The 12,903-nt window shown below is 44.4% G+C and overlaps 1 long non-coding RNA gene across 1 annotated transcript; it reads left to right on the forward strand.

Moving 5' to 3' along the window:
* The first annotated feature begins 9,315 nt into the window (after positions 1 to 9,315).
* On the forward strand, positions 9,316 to 12,280 carry LOC109299236. The gene is made up of 3 exons (XR_002097800.1): positions 9,316 to 9,326; positions 10,222 to 10,228; positions 12,182 to 12,280. It is a non-coding gene; the product is annotated as an uncharacterized LOC109299236 (long non-coding RNA).
* Positions 12,281 to 12,903: the final 623 nt, after the last annotated feature.

Below are 12,903 nucleotides of genomic sequence, written 5' to 3' on the forward strand. Positions count from 1 at the left end.
TTCATAGTAGAGAGACTGGATTTTAATCCTGATTCTATAACGAGTAAAAAGTTGGTAAGTACACAGCAATTGCACAAGTCCTGTGAAAGGCTTTGGGGACAGCCTGTACTTTTTTTTTCATTGAATCAAGAACCATTCTTAGGTTTGTGTGGTCTCCAGAAAGATGCAGCCCTTCAATCTCCATAGCAAGAATGTTTTTGCTGGCTTTCACACATTTCTCAGAGCCCAACCCAGGATAGCAACATGCTGTATGTTCCCAAACAGGGAACAAAAGGTGAGGATTTCTTGTTTTTCCTCAGGATGCTAATCTCAAGTTACATTACCAACAGCCCCCATTGAATGGGATTTGCAAAGTAATTTAAACCAAGTCTATTGCTGTAATTTTTCTTGGAGAGAAGTTTGCTTTTCTTTAACCAAAGGGAAGCCTTGAACAAGCATCGTAAGGGGAAAATGTACGTAATTTCCTCACACAAGCAGTATGGCAGGAAGCAAATTCTTTATAATCAAAGGTAAATGAAAGAAAAGCAAGTTCCTAGAAGGGCAAGATAATGTTCCAGAAGAGATCCCCCCACAGCTAGCTCACATTTTTGCATAGAGTCCACCTAAAAGTCTAACAGCAGAATTTGCCACTAGGGCAATCACAGAAATACATGAATCTAGATAAAAACAAAACAAAACTTGACATCTGAAGTGCGCTTAATTTAACCTGCGCCTAAGGCCCTAAACAGAGTAAAGAAAAAAAAATAGATGAGGCAAATAAACTATGCACAGTCCTGACAGACTCAAAGCATCAAAAATCAGATCCCTAACATGAGTGGAAGATGTTCCCTAAAATTGTGAGCTTTTAAATAAAAGGGGATTATCTCTTGTTCCTTGATTGGAATTCTGTGCCCCCCCATCTATTCCAGCTGTGCGTTTGTGCATGCACTTGTGTGCATGTGTTGGCTCTGCCCATACTCCCAAATATATTGAGGAAGGCGACTTTGGTTCTTTGGCATTGCAAAAGCCCTTACCCCTATATTCGCCCATCCCACCTTGCTCCTGCTCTCCCCAGGGATCTTTATCCCCTTCACCCAGGGGTGGTAGGAGGAGGGGGAGACCTGAGGGCTGTCCCCATTGCTAATAGGAGAAGGGGGGGAAGGAAAGAGTGGAGTTGCCTTGAGCTGCTGGGCTACTTTTTCTGCCCACTCCTCTCCTGTCAGGCTAGCAGAGGCAGAGCTGGATTAACCCTTTAGTGGGCCTTAGGCAAGCAAACTAGTGGGCTCCCAGCTGAAGATGAAATTTTTATATTACTTTTTTTCATTCAATAATTATAATATGTAAAATAAGCACAGCTGGGCCCCTTCTTCACTTAGGGCCATAGACATGTACCTAGTTTGCCTATGCGTTAATCCAGCCCTGAGCAGAGGCGCAACAAGACAGCCAGGCACCTGGGGCTGTGATTTCTGACTGCTACCATGCTATTAGTGCAATCATGCAACTATGGCAGCAAATGTCAATCCTTGTGCCTCCCACAAGTCAGTGTCTGGAGCTGCTGCCCCAGTCACCCTAGTTACACTACTAGGGCTAGTGTTGGGATATCAGAGGAAAGTGGAGAAAGAGATATCGATCAGAGTGGGGAGAGAGCTTTTCCTGCCTCCCAGGCAGCTCTGATTGGGTGCCAGTCCTATTCCCTTCCTCCTGGGGTCAAAGCAGCCAGAGTGGTCTTTCCTTCATGCTGGACTGGACTTTCTGCTGCCATCAAATGGGGTCCAGTCAAAACCAAAACCCTGTCACTCACAAACTGTTTAGCCATGTTCCATACAGAGCTGGATTATTTCAATACTCTTTTTTTTCAGCCAAATATTCCCTCCCCAAAACAATGCCACCCGGAATACCACAACATACGAAGGGAAATAGTGGCCATCATTTTGTTTTCCCTGGAGCACCCCTTCACCTATCTGGAACTGTGCTGTCTCCAGAGATCATTTCCTTTGTGAGAGACTGTTAAGGCAGCGTGCACTACAAAGGAGACATGCAAACTGGGCACTGTGCAAAGTCTCCAGCTTGCTCTTTTGTGTTTAGTTGCTTTCCTGTCCTTGGGCATTCATCCTGAAGGCACGTGATTGACCTTTATGTGCAGAAAACCATAACAAACACCACTAACACAGAGGGAAAGACTGTGACCTTTTTCTTTTCCTTTAAAATATTTGTATTGTATTAAGCAGAGTCTTGTGTCAGTCTGTCAGGCTGCTGGATGTTTCTCATGATGAACATTGAAAAATGTGTAGCCAGTCAGAAATCAGGTATTTCCTGAAATGGCATTACACTACTTAGGGGGAAACTACTGCTCTACACACTTTTGTTTACTTTCTTTCCCTTTTGGGGTCCTTGTGACAAGGCATTTAGCAGAATTCACCGATTCATTGGAATCTGACAGGGCCATGCCATGAGCACTTCTGTCCTGGTCTTGAATTTGCAGCCTGTGGGTTGTCAGCCATGCACCTTAGCACCCACGCCACCCTAAACTCCAGTTTTTCCACTCATACACTCATTTTCAGTAGGAGTGTAATTTTTTTGGAAAGTTATACAACTCTGGGAATGTATGCCGTACAGCTATTCCTTCCCAATTCTCATATGGAAATTGCTATTTTGATAATAATAAGCACCTTGGTACTAGTATTTTTGTGCCCACCCTACAGAGGTTATGCTGTTCTAACTAGCCCTGATGGGTTACAGTTTTGTGCAGAGAAGCCCGTATAGTGAATAATGGTTTATTCTTCCAAAAGTCCCTCTGAAGTCTAAGGTACTTTTTGGGAAGTAAAATTGTATTCCCTGCAAATTAGGCTGTCAAAATCTGAATCAAAATGAGAAGGCAGTTTCTTTTTTGCAGGCTCTTGATCACTTTTTGAATAATCTAGGCTCTTCCTGAATGAGGCAATAGATTGTACTGGCACCTAGATGCAGCAGAGAGACTAGACAGACTCTCTCTAATAATGTGGTATATTGGGGAGTCATCTGAAATGCCTCTTCATCAGTTCATTTTATATAACAAGGATAAAGTTGTAGTGGTTGAACAATGTCACTGAATCTATGTCCTCTGCTCTGAAAACGAAGATCTTTTCTTTCCCTCAACATTCAGGTTTCCCTTACTTCCTCCCCACCACTTGTGTAGCAACAGGACGCCAGTCCCGGTGAGACAATTCTATTCTGTTGACACTATGGTTTACATTTAAGGCCGTCTCTGTAAAAAAGGAAAAATAAAATGTTAATACTAACTATACTCAGCATTTATGTGAAGCTTTTAATTTTAAACTGCTTTCTGAACTTGAATTATATTTAAAGTGAAGTCACTATTATGTGCATGTGCGAGCCTGTCTTTGTGGGTGTTCTGTCCATTTTTATACATACTGTAACCAATGCAAGGGAAATAGTCAGAATTCACTAGGTGGACAGATGCAGCAGGAAAAAGGGAGTATTGTGCATAGCAGTAGTTGGAAAATTGCTGTCAGGACTTACATGTGGGAAGAAAAGGAAGGATATTGTCTGGTGACCTTTAGTTACACTGAAAACAGAATTGACTTCTTGGTTATTGAGTTAAAAAGGGTAACTTGCTTTAAAAACAGGGTCCAAACATCTTTTAAACATATGCCCATAGCACAAACACCTTATATCACTAATGATGAATCATCATCTGAAGAATATGGTATTATCAATAGAGCATTCAGATTCATTACCTGTGTCCTTTTCAGGGGGATTTGAATGTATAGTTCTTCTCTAACTTTAATAATTTAGAGGTCATTTGCCACTAAGAAAAGAGATTAATTCACCTGCTCTCCTGATGCCCATTAAGAGAAAATCACAAAGTCAGAAGAGACGCTTGGTTTTTATGACTCAAGTCTTCTACAAACACGAGTCTATTATTCAACCACAACGCGCTCTGGCTCTGGAAACAAGTTCCAAGGCTGAAGGTCACCACTCTACCACTAACCACATTGCTATTATATGTAGGTTTAATTGGCAAATACTTGGTAAATTCAATCATGGTGTAAAGCTGTTTAACATAAGAGAGTTTACACCAGAGCTGAACAAGTTATTAAATCAGCTCTACATATTTACCATTCAATTCAATTATAATTTATACATATAAAATGGGCCATAATCCTTCTCTCTCCTGATCAGCAGCTTAAAGAAATCCTTCTCCTGTAGCACTGCATTAAAAGGGTAATGTTTCTTCATTTCTCTCACCTATCAAAATTCAAAGCAGTCATTCATTCATTCCACATCATAAATAATACATGTACCCAACCAAACACAAAAGGCTATACTTCTGTCTCCTTTGCCTCCACACTTAATAAGATCATCTGAATTTCAAGATGAAAAGTGCAGTCTCATATTTTAATCATTATGTTCCAGTGCGGTATTTCATGTCATTTTTATAAGGTTCTGGGTGGGCAACATGGGGTGGGGGAAATGGTAAAGATGTTATCAGCTGAACAAATGTAACTGATTCATGTCAAAGGGGAGACAAGTCAGACATGAGAAATAAAGACTTTCCACAGGTTTTGAAGGACTCCGCTAATGCTGTTGTTCCACACCATGGAGCAGTGTGCTAGCGCTGGTACTTCAGACGGGGTGGTGTTCTCAGCTCACCTTGTTATGTTAATGATCCCCTGGTATCCCCTGGTGTATTTGAACCACTGTTATCTGCTGATCCTTTGATTGCATGCTGCAATCCACAATTAAGTCTGGATTTCAATAAAGAGAAGCAGCCCAATTTCCAAAATGAGTTAGGGGGCCACAGGTGATGGTTAATATACTAACCCTGGTAAACTGGAACAGTTGCCAAAAGTTTAGATTAATTTGTACTGGGGACTAAAAAACCCCATTTTCCAAAGCTGTCTCCATTGATTCTGTGTTCTTAGATGAAAGGATGGTTTTGTGTTTAAAGTCTGGGACACAGTCCTCATTTTGCTACAGATTTCTGCCATGGCATTGGTCATGTTGCTTAATTTCTATGGCCATTAGTATTCAGTCTTCAGTTTATATGTTGAATCCTCTTTTTTTAATTTTTTGACCGTCTTTTCTACTTGTAAGCTATTGAAGGCAGAGGTAGCCTCTCTGTTTCTAGGTATTTAAAGAGCACCCAGCACAATGAAGTTCTGATCCTGCTTGAGGCTTTTAGCTATGACTGCATTACAAATAATAACAGGACAATGTATTCAACCTCTGTGATTTAGTTACTTTAGCTTAGAATTGGAGGTGCAAGTAGCTACCCACTTAATCATTCAGGTGTTGTGAAGATTAGTTAGTAATATTTGTAAAGCACATTTAATCTACAAAGTGTTAAGTGTTGTTGTTGTTTCATGAAAATCTTGGGGTGTACCACAGCAGATATAAATTGTCAAGGATATGATGTGACTCCTATCTAAGCCTTAGCTGGAGCAGGATCAGGAGCGGTTTCCAAAAAGGAATTAGACAACAAAATTGGCAGGCAATATGCAATGCCCTCTAGTGTGATCATTGTATCATCCTTTGGCCAACAGATGAGTTCACCTACAAATCCAAAGGAAGTCTAGATTATCCAGGCATAAGGTTATGCTACACTCAAGCCAGACAGTATAACAGGCCAAATCCTGATTCTAACTTGTGTATGATGATCAGAGAGGGGGTCCAGTAACATGGTTGCATTGCCTCTGGCTGTGCCACACATGAGTTTAAGTGGAGCATGAATCAAAGAGGGGAGCAATTGTACCACCCCACTCCTCCCCCCACCAGATCTACCCCCATAAGTAACAGAGGGTGCAGCTACACATCACCCTACAGTGATATAGCAATGTGCTACATTGCTGCATGGTGTGCTATGGCAATATAGTGATCAAGTGTGTCTACACATGATCACCAGCTATGTCTCTGTTGCGGTACACTCCCTGGGTATAGCGTGCCATTATGGTGGTATAGCAGTGAAATTTAACTGTCGCCAAAGTACTAAAGCAGAGCGTTGTAGCAACATCACCGTACAGCAATGTGTAGATACACCCCAAGAAACAATAAGTTCCTTTAACATACTGTTTTAGAGTCCAAAGGCTTGAATACAGTAAGCTTCTCAGGAAAGAGAAGTTAAACAAAGAGTTACATGTATTCAAGATACTATATTCTCTTTATTTCCTTTCCCTTAGGTTTTCTTTTCCTCTAAGGCTGTGAAGGAGGGACTGAGAGGTTGAGATAACTAAGCAAACCTATTCATATGCTGTGATTTTTCATTTATAGAGAGACGCCCAGAGTTTTATTCTAGAAATTTAAAGAAATAATTAAAACAAATACCACTGTGTTATACATCTGAATTAGCCTTAAGAAACAAAGAATGAACATAATATCACACACAGTCTGATCCCAAAGAAGAGTGTGGTCTTGAAGGTATGTGGTCATTCCCAAAAGGAGGGAGGAGACAGGTGATTCTCCCAGAACATGGTAAAGGAAGGAAACACTTCTAGTACTGGAGTGGCTGTCAAGGGAAAAGTATGCGTCCTCTGCTACAGTTATCACGGGAGTGAGTTGCAGGTCACAGGGCCCCCTCACGTGTATATATAGCTATTAGTTGTATGGAAGCCAATTGAGAGAGGGGAGTTTAGAGCCCAGGATTAAGAGGCTCTAAAGACGTAAGCCCATCTAAAGGCTCAGCCCTTGGGATGCTGATCTGAACTTCCAGCCTATCAAGGCCCACAGATGAAGAGACCCCTATGAAAACACAATCTGAAATTCTTCAGAATAAACACACTGCCCCTTGCCAGGCGGGAGCTTGTCTCGGAGCTCAGACTAATGGAGAGCTGCTGATGAAGCATCTAAAAAATGTTGGCAACTGTCACTCCATGCACTCCACACACCACCCTTCCCAGTGCATCCTTCTACAGCCGCCCTCACCCACTCCCCCTATAAGTGTCATTCTAGTATCAGAAAATACCTCCCTTAAATGCTGGAGGCTGCAAGTGGGAGAGGAATTAGAAAAATATCTCCCTTAAATTCTGGAAGATTCAACTGGGAGTGAATCCTCCTAGGTCCTTGGTTTTGGGGGATTTTTGCTTTGTTTCTTTCTACTTGAGCCAAAAAACAAAGTTTTCCTTGGGAGTTCCTTCCCCCTGATGTTCCTGGCAAGCAACCAGGTCAGATGCCAGGTTGCCACTGGGTTTTCTGGCCTCTCCTACAAAATAACAGAATGGGCCTGGCTTCCCTTCACCTCTGGGTGACAGGTTTTGCCAGCTGCCTGTGTGGCCCAGGCTTCCTGGAGATGTTTTTGGATGCTTGAGTGAACCATTGGTAGGAAAGGAGAGAAGAGGAATGTTTCGTAGTGGGCTTGATCCAGTTAAGGTGTGGGCACAGATGAGAAGACCAACTCATTTTCATCCTGTCAGAGTAAACAGCAGCCTTCAGCCAAGAAGTGAGTTTTACCTTTCTGGATTAAAAAAAAAAATTCTCCTTCATTTGTTTTGATGATTCTCCAGCTAAAAATGTCAACAAGAGGGAGTGTCCGTTAGAGTAAGGAGTTTCACATTGTATATGTCCTAGGCATGGGTTTAGAGCATTTTTGATATGTCAGGGTCAAATTCAAAGTGGTTCCTAAGCATCTAAATGGAATATAGGCCGAACCTTTCAAAATAGTCCTGCTTCAGCAACTACAGACTTCATGAAGTGTCACAAGTCGTTAGACACTTGCATTTTAGATTGCAAAGCTCCCCAAGGTGTCTACACTAGGGCATGCCCAGAAATGATTCAGATGGGAGTACTTAGGTGCTGCATGAGACTTAACCCTGCTTATAATCACTGCAATTGGAAATGCAGCTGGGAGGTACCTAATTGCTGCCTAAGTCTCTGAAAAGGTCTTCCCTGGTAGGTGGAAAAAGATGCACTTATGTCAGCAGCAGTGAATTCAGCTCAGAACCAGTGGCATCATCAGGGGTCCTCAGTTTTTACACATGAATAGCTAGAGTGCACCCACACAACAAGGGAGACATGGGCTGCATTATCTGCCAGAAGGGCGTTGAACTCACATGTTTAACTTCCCACACGAGTGCCCTAACCACTAAGAACATAACAACTGCTATATACAGTGTCAGGCCATAGGTCCATCTTGCCAAGTATCCTGTGTCACACAGTGGCAGACAGTGGATGCTGGAAAGGAGAGCGAACAGGGTATGACCAGGGTTATTTCCCTTCTCCTCTCCCACTTACAGCCTCCAAGCATTTAAGTTCTCTACCACTAGCCTACAGACCCAGGTAGCCTACAGACCCAGCACCCTTCACCCCTCCTGAGGCCAGGGGCCATCCAAGACTTAAAGATTCATAGGGGCAAACTGAAAGCAAGCAAGAGGGAGCATGGCTCTCTAGCCTATTGCTTACAGCACTTCTCTGGGAGGGAAGTCCTGACATCCAGACGCTGCTGACAGGCTTGTTTCTGTCTGTTTGATAAACAATGAATATAAAATTCACAGAATTGCTAGGGCAAGATCCAGAGAGTCAAGACTCTCCACTCTCAGGCAAGTACCATCACCAGGTGGCTACTTGGGAGATATCTGTCCTGTACTCTGACTGAGGCTGGCAGTCAGAATAAGAAATATGCCCCACCCGTTCATGCCTGGACTTGTAAACTTGCAGTGTACATGGCTTGTTACAGTCTCAATAGCATGAACCAACATCCTACCATGGTCCTGAGACTACACCAGGACATTTACACTCCAAATTTATAAGCCCACAAGCACACAGAGCAAGCAAACCTTATTTCTTCAGTGGCATGTCAGACTCACTTACAATGCAAAATAGACATACCCTTTGAATCCTGGCCCTGGCTCTGTTCTTGAGCTGTATCTGAGCTGTTCTCAGCAGAGCTCAGGAAGCTGGTTGATTAATGGTGGCTTTAAGCCATGCATTTACACACAGTTTTAGGGCCAGCTAGGAACTGGGCCAGTCCCTAGAGTAATTATGCCCAGCTGCCCATGGCCCCAGGGTCATTCTGACAGCTGACCATCACTGAGGCAGAGTAGCATTTCAGCACACTTCTTTTCATCAAAACCAGTGGTTCTCAACCTTTTGGGGCTGAAGACACCCCTAGACTCAAGGCACCCCTCAGAAAGTGCCAGCCCTTAGCTTCTACCTGTTTGTTTGGGGATTTTTTTAACTACAGAAAAATATTTTTTTTCTGTTATAAATAACCCAAAAGTCAGAATGGTTTTGACACTATGGATTCCTATTTGAAATCTCTGGGTTTATCTTGTGAATCCTGTGTAGCTGTTTTCCCACCAAATGGTGCTAATAGCGTGCAGCATCCCTAAAAGGATTCTGAGGCACCTCAGTGTGTCATGACATCCTGATTGAGAATCACTGATCTAACATACTGTCAAGAAACAAAGGATGGTGTGACAGCTGCTGCCACAATATTAGCTATCCCAGTTATTTGCTCCCATGCCTTGCAGACTGAAGAAACCCCCTCTTATGGTTGCTGTGCTCTGCAAAGCAGTTGTAGGGAGGGCAAGAAGGTAGCCTACTCATCTTAGAAGGGGACTTGTCAGATAGCTGTGCTTTATCTGAATATAAATTGTTCACAAATTGTTGTTGTTTGCCTTCCCCTGACCTTTGTTTGTTAGTCATCAGTTCACAAGTTTCTCAGAGTACAACTTGCCACAGAAACATAGGATTGTCAGAGATCTCCTGGGTCACCGAGTCCAGTGCTCTGCTACCACAAACAGCCACATCCTATAAACTCACCAAACTCAGCAATCAAGAGCAATGAGATTTTTCCTACTCCTGCTAGTCTAGGCTGTGCTAGACCCTTGCTCCTCTGATGATCACAACCTTTCTTCAAAAATATATTCAGGGACAATATGTCCCTTCAAATGTTTGCAAAGACCCTCATATGCTGCAAGTGCTGCTGAAAAAGAAATATAATATATAATGCTGTAAACACAGAAACGTAGAAAATTAGGGTTGGTAGGGACCTCAAAAGGTCATCTAGTCATTTAGTTGGACCATCCCCAACTAGATCGTTCCAGCCAGGGCTTTGTCAAGCCAGAGTTTAAAAACCTCCAAGGATGGAGATTCCACCACCTCTCTAGGTAACCTCTTCCAGTGTTTCACCACCCTCCTAATGAGACAGTTTTTCCTAATATCCAAGTTAAACCTCCCTTGCTGCAACTTAAGACCATTGCTCCTTTGTCTGTCATCAGTCACCACCGAGAACAGTCCAGCTCTAAGGTAGAGGGTCTCCAGTCCAATCTGTTCTTCTCTAGCAGATAATTCCATGGCTGAAACACCACAGCTCAGGATTCTCTGGCCATCCAAGTGTAGCCTCCTTTAGCCTTCCTGTAGTAGTCAGAGGCAGCTGCTACATGTACTAGTCAGTGGGCATGGAGAGCAAAAGGTGGCTTTAGGTCATTCACAGCAATGGAACTGATTGTTAGGATCATGAAGCAAGCCTAGAATTGGTGAAGGTTGGGTCAGTTGCCCTCCCTTGCAGGTGAGTTGGCTGCATACAGAGCAATCTGTTGTTTTTAGGTAGTCGTCACAATCAGGCTAAAGCAGAGGTGGGAAAAATATGGCCTGTGGGCTAGATCTGGCCTGCAGAGTGATTTTGTCTAACCTGCGATGGGTGCCTCAGCCCCACCAAGCAACACTGGGGCACCCCCATCCTGTGCCAGCCCAAAAACTTACCCTGGGATACCCAGGCACCAGTGGAAGACCCCAGCCCTGCCGGCTCTGCGTGGGGTGAGGCGGAGCAGTGCAGAGGCAGCAGCAGCAGGAGCCCCAGTGAGGGTGCTGTTTCTGGAGCTGGGGGCCAGTATCTCTGTAAGGGTCACCAAAATCTGAAACACACTCCCACCTTGGATGTGTTCAAGATGAGGCTGGATAAGCACCTTGTTGAACTCCTCTGAGCCCAAAACTTCCTGCCCATGGCAGGGGACCAAACTTGATGATCTTACAAGTCCCTTCCAGTTCTATATTTCTATGATTCTATAAACACAAGCAAATTGCTTTCCAACTAAGAGTCGTCCCCATTTGGCTCCTTGCTTTACCACCTGCCCTAAGCTCCCCTTGGCTTTCTCTTTGCAGCCCTTGGCAATGGTTTAGGCACCAGCCAATCCGCCTTCAGGAGATGTTCTGCCTGGTGTCTGCAGGGCCAGATGCCCTGATAGCTCCCAAGCTCTGGTTTCAGGTGCCCCAGAGCTCACTCAGCTGCTTCTACTTGATCTAATAAGATTTGGCTTTTCTTGCCCTGCACCCTCCCAAGATCCTTAACAGGCCTAAGCCGTGAGGTCTGTGTTCTTGTTGGAGCTGGCTGCTATTGTTGCTGGCCCCTACAGGCTACAAATGCCCTGCTCCCCCTCTCATTGCAGTTAACAGGGTTGGGGTTCCCTGTTACAGTCTGATAGTAGTTAACATCCCTGTAATGGGCTTATGGCCACAGGGGCAGCCATAACATCCCCTAGTTGCCTTATCACTCCTGCCTGGCTCAAACTCTAATGCCACGCTCCCTAGATTACTCACCTGCCATGCCTTGTTCTTAAATGGTATAAATTGATTCAGGGAGACTGCCAACAGGCCTTAGAGTGAGCCCTAATCCCAATAAGTTCACACTGGGTCTCTCCTGAGACCCCTCTAGCCTCAATCCGACAATCAGGCTTGGCAAGTCCCTCTCAGCATGAACAGGCCCCTGTCGTGCACCAAGAATCATAAGAGCAGATTGCACGTCTCCTTTTCCTTCCCTGTACTGTGCCCAAAGCCTCGCGAATGTTGTCTCTTATTGAAGTAACTATTTATACACTTGCCCCTCCTCTGGGCTCCCAGCCCCCCCAGCCCCACACACAGCCCCTTCTCTGGGCTCCCAGACCCCCCAGCCCCACACACAGCCCCTCCTCTGGGCTCCTGGACCCCCTCAGCCCCACACACATGGTCTTGGACTCCCTAGTCTGGCTTCGCCTGCTCTGGGTTCGTGGCCCCTCTGGCCAGCTCAACCTTTCCCTAAGTTCTTGGATCTTCTGGTTTGGGTTTCAGCCTTTTGCCAGGCTCCACCTCCAGTCTGAGGGCTCCTGGGTTACTCATTCTCTAAATAGGTCTTGAGCCTGCCCCCGCAGAGCTCAAGGATAAACTACTGGGCTAACCCAAATGAATAAGCAACGTCACTGCCCGCTGGCAGGCATCTCAGTCCTTCTGGCAGTTTAACTTAACCAAACTTACAGGCCACTTGCCTGTAAACCCAGTCTTTCTCAGTCCAACGAACTTGCCTCTGTTCCCAGGTCTGCAGAGTTGTTCAGCCCAAAATCCAGATCCCTTCAGGTGCCCTGTATCCATGAGTTCTTCATTTCTTGGTTGCTGGAGAGAGACTACCTGACCAGCGCAGGATTTAGGCTTCTATTGCTCCAGGCTGAGCCTTCTTCTGGTCAGATAAGTCCTTCATTAATTAATTCCCCCCAGCCACCAGCAAGTAGCCTCTCAGGCTGCTTGCTTTCTGAAAGGAGCTGGCACATCCCAGTGCCCTGTTACAATCCCCATTTAGGATCAGTGCATGGGACATGGGATTTTCACAAGCACACAGGGCTGATATGGATTTTGGTGAGAGCAGAATTAGGCCCACACTGAGATTCTTGAAAATCCAAAACTGACTTTCACACAAAACAAACTAGACAAGACCTGAATTTTAAAGGTATGGCAACATGCACATAAAATCCTTATAAAAAATAAAAGAAAGAGAGAGAGAGAGAGAGAGAGAATGTGCAAGGTCCTATTTTACACTGTACTTGTAGTCCTCTAAGAAGTTACAAAACTGGGGGTACACTCCCCTACCCTCCCCCTCCTCCTCGCCCTACCTTTTTTTGTAGATCTTCTTTATAAATACTGATTTAAATAAGCATTTTAGCTGACTAGGAAGACAAAGTCCTG

The sequence above is a fragment of the Gavialis gangeticus genome, unplaced genomic scaffold (genome assembly GCF_001723915.1).
Source record: "Gavialis gangeticus isolate Ggan-Ray unplaced genomic scaffold, GavGan_comp1, whole genome shotgun sequence".
In the NCBI taxonomy this organism is placed as follows: Eukaryota; Metazoa; Chordata; order Crocodylia; family Gavialidae; genus Gavialis; species Gavialis gangeticus.